This window comes from Mus caroli, chromosome 3 (genome assembly GCF_900094665.2).
Source record: "Mus caroli chromosome 3, CAROLI_EIJ_v1.1, whole genome shotgun sequence".
Classification (NCBI taxonomy): domain Eukaryota; kingdom Metazoa; phylum Chordata; class Mammalia; order Rodentia; family Muridae; genus Mus; species Mus caroli.
This window is the reverse complement of record NC_034572.1, coordinates 65689357-65698191: the sequence shown is the minus strand read 5'-3', so window position 1 is coordinate 65698191 and position 8835 is coordinate 65689357.

The following is an 8835-nucleotide window of genomic DNA, read 5'->3' as shown; positions in this document are numbered from 1 at the left end:
CTAACTAATGCAGTCTCAGGTCCCGCGAAATTGGATTGGAGCAGAAGCTGTGTTCCACTCACCAGCAGTCCCAAAATCCTGCGGAGGGGGTCGTGGGTAGCTGGCGGGTGTCAGGCAACCCTGTGCTCCCGCTACCCTGGCGCTGATCCAGCTGGATGAGGCCTGTGGTCCTTGGAAGACATTTTGCTAGACCCAGTTAATAATGCTGGACACTTATCAGTTCATATCATGAGAAAACAAATTTTTATCACCATTATCAGCAAGTATATATTCTTCCCTGAAAGCAAGCTTTCAAATGGTAAACTTGTGGATAAGGGAAACATAGTTTATTAAATATTATTAAATCATCAATGAACAAGAAACTCAGTAGCTTCCATTAGATGACTCTAGAAGGAACACTTAACTTAGTATAACAGTGTAATAAATATAGGCATATTCTTTCTGCATTAGATATGAAACATGTCTAGTGATCAAAAGGTCACAATCTTTAGAATTCTTTGATATGAGGAAGAAAAATATTTTAGCTCTACTAGTCAAAATATATGAGTGAGCAAGTAACTTCAAGGTCTAAGATTATTGCTCAGCAGCAATTAATCACATGAGTTAAACATTTTCTTCTAATGAACAACACTATACAATGGAAATATAATAAAAGGTATATGAGTAATTTCATTACTTTTGTATAATTCAGTATACAAATGTAATGGTTAATCTATCCAATACAAGGCTGAGAGCATCTGGTGTTTCTGTTGTTTTTTTTTAAATAATTACTTATCAATAGGCCTTGATTCAAAGGCATATCATTTGTATGTAATTATTGCTATTTTATTGGTCACTGTGTTCTTTTATTGATTACTTCTCCTTCTTTATGAAAAACTATCACCCTTTGAAAGGATCCTTTAAGTTATCCACCTGGTTTCTTTCTAGTTTTATTTTAAATTAAAAATATTATTATAGCTTTCTGTATGTGTTAGCCTTGGGAAAACTTGGGCCCAAACTCGATGGATGGCTCATGGTCCCCAGAGGCCTCTTTATGCCCCAGGCACACTAGCATGCCCAGGATCTTAGGATCACTGATGAGTGGAACACAACATCTGTTCCAACACAACTGGGAGTGCCTGGGGCCAGCAGGAGCAGAAACACAGGAGCCCCGCCTAACCAGAATCTCAAGTTCCTTCTGGTCTGCACTGGTCTACCTTGGTTTCAAACACAGCAGATAGCCCCAAGGGCCCCAGAGGAAGTATCACTCCCAGGATCTTAGGATTCAAGGATACCAAGATACTAGGAGCTTGGTCAACCCAGAATCACGGGATCACAGAGAAAGCTGGATTCTGAGGAGTTCTAACTGAACCAGGATTACAGGAGGGGCAGGCTCCAATTAGATATATTGAGGGCAGTGAGCAGTTAAGATAATCAAATGGCAGGAGGCAACCATAAGAACAGAAGCAACAAAAACGAGGTTACTTGGCATCATCAGTACCAAACTCTCCCACTATAGCAAGTCCTGGGTCCACCATCACACCAGAAAAGCAAGATATGAATCTGAAGTCACTTCTCATGATGATGATGGAAGACTATAAGAAGAAAATAAATGACTCCTTTAAAGAAATATAGGAGAACACATCAAAACAGGTAAAAGAAATGAACAAAACCATCCAGGATGTAAAAATGGAAGTAGAAACAATACAAAAAAAATCACAAAGGAAGACCACTTTGGAAATAGAAAACCTAGGAAAGAAGTCAGGAGCCATTGATGCAAGCATAACCAACAGAATACAAGAGATAGAAGAGAGAATCTCAGGTGTAGAAGATATCATTGACACAACAATCAAAGAAATGTGAAATGCATAGAATGAACAAAATAATAAAAATCAGGGCTGAAATCAACATGGTGGATACAAAAAGAACTATACAAAAAAATCAACCAAACTGGAAGCTGGTTTTTTGAGAAAAACAAAAAGATAGATAAACCCTTAACCAAACTAACTAGAGGGCACAGGGGCAATATCCCAATTAACAAAATCAGAAAAGAAAGGGAGATATAACAACAGAACCTGAGGAAATCCAAAATATCATCTGCTCCTACTACAAAAGGCTATACTCAACAAAACTGGAAAACCTGGATGAAATGGACAATTTTCTAGACAGATACCAGGTACCAAAGTTAAATCAGGATAAGATTAACAATCTAAACAGTTCCATATCCCTAAACTACAACAACAACAAAAAAAGCCCAGGACCATATGGGATAAGTGTAGATCTATCAACTTCAAAGAAGACCTAATTCCAATACTTTTGAAACTATTCCACAAAATAGAAACAGGAGGTTCTCTACACAATTCATTCTATGAAGCCACAATTACTCTGATACCTAAACCACATAAAGACCCAACATAGAAAGAGAACTTCAAACCAATTTCCCTTATGAATATTGATGCAAAAATACTCAATAAAATTCTCACAAACTGAATCTAAGAACCCATTAAAATGGTCATCCAACATAATCACGTAGGCCTCATCCCAGGGATGGAAGGATGGTTCAATATACAGAAATCCATCAACATAATCCACTATATAAGCAAACTCAAAGACAAAAAACACATGATCATCTCATTAGATGCTGAGAAAGCATTTGACAAAGTCCAATACCCCTTCATGATAAAAGTTTTTGAAAGATTAAGAATTCAAGGCACATACCTAAACATAATAAAAGCAATATACAGCAAACCAATAGCCAACATAAAATTAAATGGTGAACAACTGAAAGCAATCCCACTAAAATCAGGGAGTAGACAAGGCTGCCCATTCTCTCCCTCTCTATTCAATCTAGTACTTGAAGTCTGAGCCACAGCAATTAGATGAGAAAAGAAAATCAAAGGAACACAAATTGGAAAGGAAGAAGTCAAAATATCACTATATGCAGATGATATGATAGTATATATAAGTGACCCCTCAAATTCCACCAGAGAACTCCTAGACCTGATAAACAGCTTCAGTGAAGTTACTGGATATAAAATTAACTCAAATGAAATATTGGCCTTCCTCTACACAAAGATAAACAGGCTGAGAAAGAAATTAGGAAAACAACACCATTCAAAATAGTCACAAATAATATAAAATACCTTGGAATGACTCTAACTATGGTAGTCAAAGATCTGTATGATAAAAACTTCAAGTGTTTGAAGAAAGATAATCGAAGAAAATCTCAGAAGATGGAAAGATCCCCTATACTCATGGATTGGCAGGATTAAAATAGTCAAAATGGCTATATTGCCGAAAGCAATCTACAGATTCAATGCAATCCCCATCAAAATTCCAACTCAATTCTTCACTGAGTTAGAAAAGGCAATTTGTAAATTCATCTGGAATAACAAAAAACCTAGGATAGCATAAACTATTCTCAACAATAAAAGAACCTCTGGTGGAATCACCTGCCTGAGCTCAAGCTGTACTACAGAGCAATTGCGATAAAAAACTGCATGGTACTGGTACAGTTATAGACAGGTAGATCAATGGAATGAAATTGAAGACCCACTAAAACCATCCAGTGGAACGAAAGTATCTTCAACAAAGTGCTGGCTCTACTGGCAGTTAGTATGTAGAAGAATGGGAATTGATCCATTCTTATCTCCTTGTACAAAGCTCAAGTCTAAGTGAATCCACATAAAACCAGAACTCCATATAAAACCAGAGACACTGAAACTTATACAGGAGAAAGTGTCAAAGATATGGGCACAGGGGAAAGATTACTGAACAGAACCGCAATGGCTTGGTGCTATAAGATCAAGAATCGCCAAATGGGACTTCATATTATTGCAAAGCTTCTGTAAGTCAAAGGATACTGTCAATAAGACCAAAAGGCAACTAACAGATTAGTAAAAGATCTTTACCAATCCAACATCTGACAAAGGGATTATACAAAGACGCAAGATGTTGGACTCCAGAAAACCAAACAATCCTATTAAAAATGGGGTACATAGCTAAACAAAGAATTCTCAACTGAGGAATTCCAAGTGACTGAGAAGCAACTAAGATATGCCCAACATCATTAGTCATCAGAGAAATGCAAATCAAAACAATGCTGAGATTCCATCTCACACTAGTCAGAAAGGCTAAGATTAAAAATTCAGGTGACAGCAGATGATGGTGAGGATGTGGAGAAAGAGGAGCACTCCTCCATTGCTGGTGGGATTGTAAACTGGTACAACCACTCTTGAAATCAGTTTGGTGGTTCCTCAGAAAATTGGACACAGTTCTAATGGAAGATACTGCAATACCACTCCTGGGCCTATACCAAGAATATGCTCCAATATGTAATAAGAACACATGCTCCACTATATTTATAGCAGCCTTATTTATAATAGCCAGAATTTGGAAAGAACCCAGATGTCCTTCAACAGAGGAATGGATACAAATATATGTGGTAGATTTACATAATGGAGTACTATGCAGCTATTAAAAACAATGAATATATGAAATTCTTAGACAATGGATGAATTTGGAGGATATCATCCTAAGTGAGGTAACCAATCACAAAAGAATATACATGATATACACTCACTGATAAGTGAATATTAGCCCAGAAGCTTAGAATCCTTCTTAGAAGGGGGAATAAAATACTCATGGAAGGAGTTACAGAGACAAAGTTTGGAGCAGAGATTGAAGGAACGACCAACCAGAGACTTGGGGATCCATCCCATAAACAACCACCAAACCTAGACACTATGGCAGATACCAACAAGAGCTTGTGGACAGAAGCCTGATATATATCTCCTGAGGGGCTCTGCCAGTGCCTGGCAAATACAGAAGTTGATGCTCACAATCACCCATTGGACAGAGTACAAAGTCCCCAATGAAGGAGCTAGAGAAAGTACCTAAGGTGCTGAAGGGATTTGAAGCACCATAATAGGAACATCAATATGAAATAGCCAGTACCCCCAGAGCTCCTTGGAACTAAACCACCAATCAAAGCAAAACACATGGTGGAAATTGTGGTTCTAGCAGTATATGTAGCAGAGGATGACCTAGTCGGTCATCAGTGGGAGGAGAGGCCCTATGTCCTGTGAAGGCTCTAGGCCCCAGTATAGGGAATGCCAGGACAAGGAATGGGAGTGGGAGGGTTGGGGAGCATCGGCAGTGGGGAGGGGATAGGGGATTTTCAGAGGGGAAACCAGGAAAAGGGATAACTGTAAATAAAGAAAATATCTAATGAAAAAAATTAAAAATAGTATTATATTGGGATCATTTGAAATTTTATTTAATACTTGATATTTTTCATTAGAATTGCTTTTAATGTATTTAAAAACAGTTAGATATTAAATGGAGGGGGATACATAAATTTAAAGGGTTTTAAATGTTATTCTTTATGATTTAATAACTGTGTGTTTTTAAAATTACTTTGTTTTTGCTATATGTTATTATTCCTTTTCCTATTTGTGATTTTGTCAGTGCGTTATAGCCCCCTTTAGTTCATTGTATGCATTTTTACATCTGTTATTATTTGCCAATTCATTGAATGTGCTAGATTATGGGCTGGAGATGCTTTTCAGCAGATAAATTATTTGCTTCATAATCAATAAAACCTGAGATCAGAGCCCCAGGGCACATGCTAGCTGAACACTGTGGGTTTGCTGTCATTCCATCACTGGAAGTTGAGAGAAAGAAAGTAAAAAAGGAAAGGCAAGCTTTGGGTTTAACTGACAGTAATTATGTAGTTGAATAAGATGGAAAGCCATCCAGAAAGGCATTGAGATTCACTCTTGGGACTTCACAACCATCTAAAAATTGTGTACAACCCCCCCACACACACACATGAATTCACACACATACTCACACCACACACATGTGATTGTATTTCACCACAGTACTATATTTCACTCAGCCTAGAGGAGTTTCAACATAAGTATTTTCTACTTCCCTAACTACTTTTTTTTCTTTTGTCTGTTTTATTTGCTTGCTCGCCCTTTTATCCTCTTCTGGAGGTGTGTTGCTTACTGTTGTACTTTTATTATTCAGCAAAGTATGCACCTTGCTTTAATTTTTGTTCATGGTTTCTTGCAATTTTAAAAATACAATTCAAAATTTGTATTTATTCATAAAATAGGAATAGTGACAAAATATCTTTTAAGATTTATATTTCACATTTTTGTACAAGTGTCTGTACATCTATATATGTACCATGGGGATTCTGGTTCCTTCCAGAAGAAGGCATCATGATTCCTAGTACTACGGTATGGGCAGGCAGATGTAGGCTTGCAGATGTGGTTTCTGTGAACTAAATTAGAATAGTCTGCTGTAGGGTTGTGGGTCCAGTGTCTGCTCTACCACAGGACATGGCCACTTGGGGAGGCAGAACTCAGGTAGTTTGACTGTGCTTACCCTAGGCCTCTGCCAGGGTAGGTGTACTGGGCTTAAGGAAGCACCCCTCCAGAGGTGGTAAAGCACAGTCTGAGACCTGGGACCGCTGAGGCTAGTTCTTGGATGTCCAGGCCTGTGATAAGTCAAGGGCCATGTAGTTCTCAGGAACTTGGGCAACTTGGTACAGCTGGGAGTTGTGGTAGTGTTGAGAAAGGAGTTGGGAATTTGCTGTCTGGGTCTATCCCAGAGTCAGGAGGGGTCGGGGGAAGGGGAGCTCTGGCCAGTTCCTTGGGGAAAGTTTTTGGATTGATGGTAGTTGTCTTGGTGGACTTTGTGGTAGAGCAGCCTCCTATGGGAAATTAAACTGTGGCTCTATAGGCAAAGGCCTTCTCCATGGCTCCCCACTGCAGATCCTAATGAAAAGAGATGATCTGTGGTTCTGAAGAATTTATTGTCATGGTTGAAAGTAGATGTGCAAATATCATACCCCACTTCTCAGGGTGGGCCTGAGATTAAATATCTCTTGAAGGAAGGAATGTCTGAGAAAGAGAGCTTATTGGCTGCACTCTCCAGGCTTTCCAGTACTTCGTTAGCATGGAGACCTCTGTCTTGAGCCTCTTTGACCAAAGATCACATCTCCTTTCCTGTTCTCTTGATCTGAGATGTTAGGGACACGTCATCTACATCTGCAAAGGCTTGGGGTGCTGCCCTTATTTGACTGATGGCCACGAATCTATGGGGGATGACAGGGATAACTCTCATGGTTCACTTCCCCACACTATGCAAGAGCAGAAAATGCTATTGACCATTGACCTATCATTATAGCCCTGGAAACTAAGTCTTTTGTCACCCTCTCTAAGCTAGAAAATGTGTTTTAAATATAAACTTTAGATACAAAACTTAAATCATATAATTATCTAAGCTGGACCATTCATATCATCCTCTTGATTGTTCTCTTTTATTTTCCTTTTAAATACTTATTTATTCATTATATGTAAGTACACGTAGCTGTCTACAGACACACCAGAAGAGGGAATCAGATCTTGCTTTAGATGGTTATGAGCCACCATGTGACCATGAACCATCCCACCATGGTTGCTGGGATTTGAACTCAGGACCTTCATAAGAGTAGTCAGTGCTCTTAACCACTGAACCATCTCTCCTGTCTGATTGCTCTCTTACAAAGGTAACTTATTCATTTGTAACTACTGGATGAATGGCTGTGCTCTGTTTCATTTCAATAGGTGCTAAGATGGGTATGGAGTTATTGCTCTTTTAATAAGAAGAAATAGGTGGTTTAGGAGGTGATAGAACATGGTCAAGGTGATCAAAGAAACACAAGAACAGTTGATATTTCAGTACAGATGCTGTATTAACGCCTTCTTATGGTATTTTTCTATCTCACATTACATACAACATTTTATAAATGATGACTTCACAGCTATGCAGTATTTTTATAATTGATATTGCACACACTAGCATTTACTCCGGTGTAATTGTTAGAGCAAAATTATTTCTATTTTTTCTCTTATAACCAACTCAATGTGAACTATAATCACAATTTGTGTTCACAAGGCAATGAAAGTTAAGATGCAAAATGACAGTTTGTTTTAAACTGATGTTTAATTTCCATCATAAAATTCAAATAACTGCACATTGCACTGAGTTATGCTTAGGAAAACTATACCTCACAAAGTGCAAAAAAAAAGTAGCAAAAAGTGTAGAGTTCTACACCTAAGTATTAAAAAGCAATCAACTAGTTCTATTTTTTTTCTCTAAAAATAAATACTACCTGGAGAAAAAAACCTGTGAGATTTTTCTGATTTTCAGGCTTTCACTTGAAGTTTGATTGGTTAATCATCAAAAACAGTTATCAAATGTGCCATACTAGACAAGCAAGGTAAAGGAAATCAATGACTCTGTAAGAAAAGTGATTATCCTTGGGTCCATTTCATCATTTGTCTATTAAAGTTAATCATGGACACTGTTGTCCTTGGAGTCTACCATTTATTCAGTGAGTTGTAAACATTACTAACATTTTTTATAGTACAGATAGACTTACTAATAAATGCAATTCTTTGCTTCCTATAACTTCCTATTGACTTCAAATTTAATTGTTTGCAAAAGCAGAACTGTATTATAAATATTATTTCTAATATATTAAATGCAGGTCCTTAATGTTCACAAGATGTGTGATCAATTTAGAAAAAATGTAAAGTTCTACACCAAAGTACTAATATTTTCATTAATATTACATATTATGTAATCCAGTTTCTAAGGAGTTCACTATTGAAAATTTTTAGTATTTAAAAATCAGATTGGATAGTAAAAATTGAACCTTGAAACCTGGACGAAATGGACAAATTTCTGGACAGATACCAGGTACCAAAGTTAAATCAGGATCAAGTTAACAATCTAAACAGTCCCATATCCCCTAAAGAAATAGAAGCAGTCATTAATAGTCTCCCAGCCAAAAAA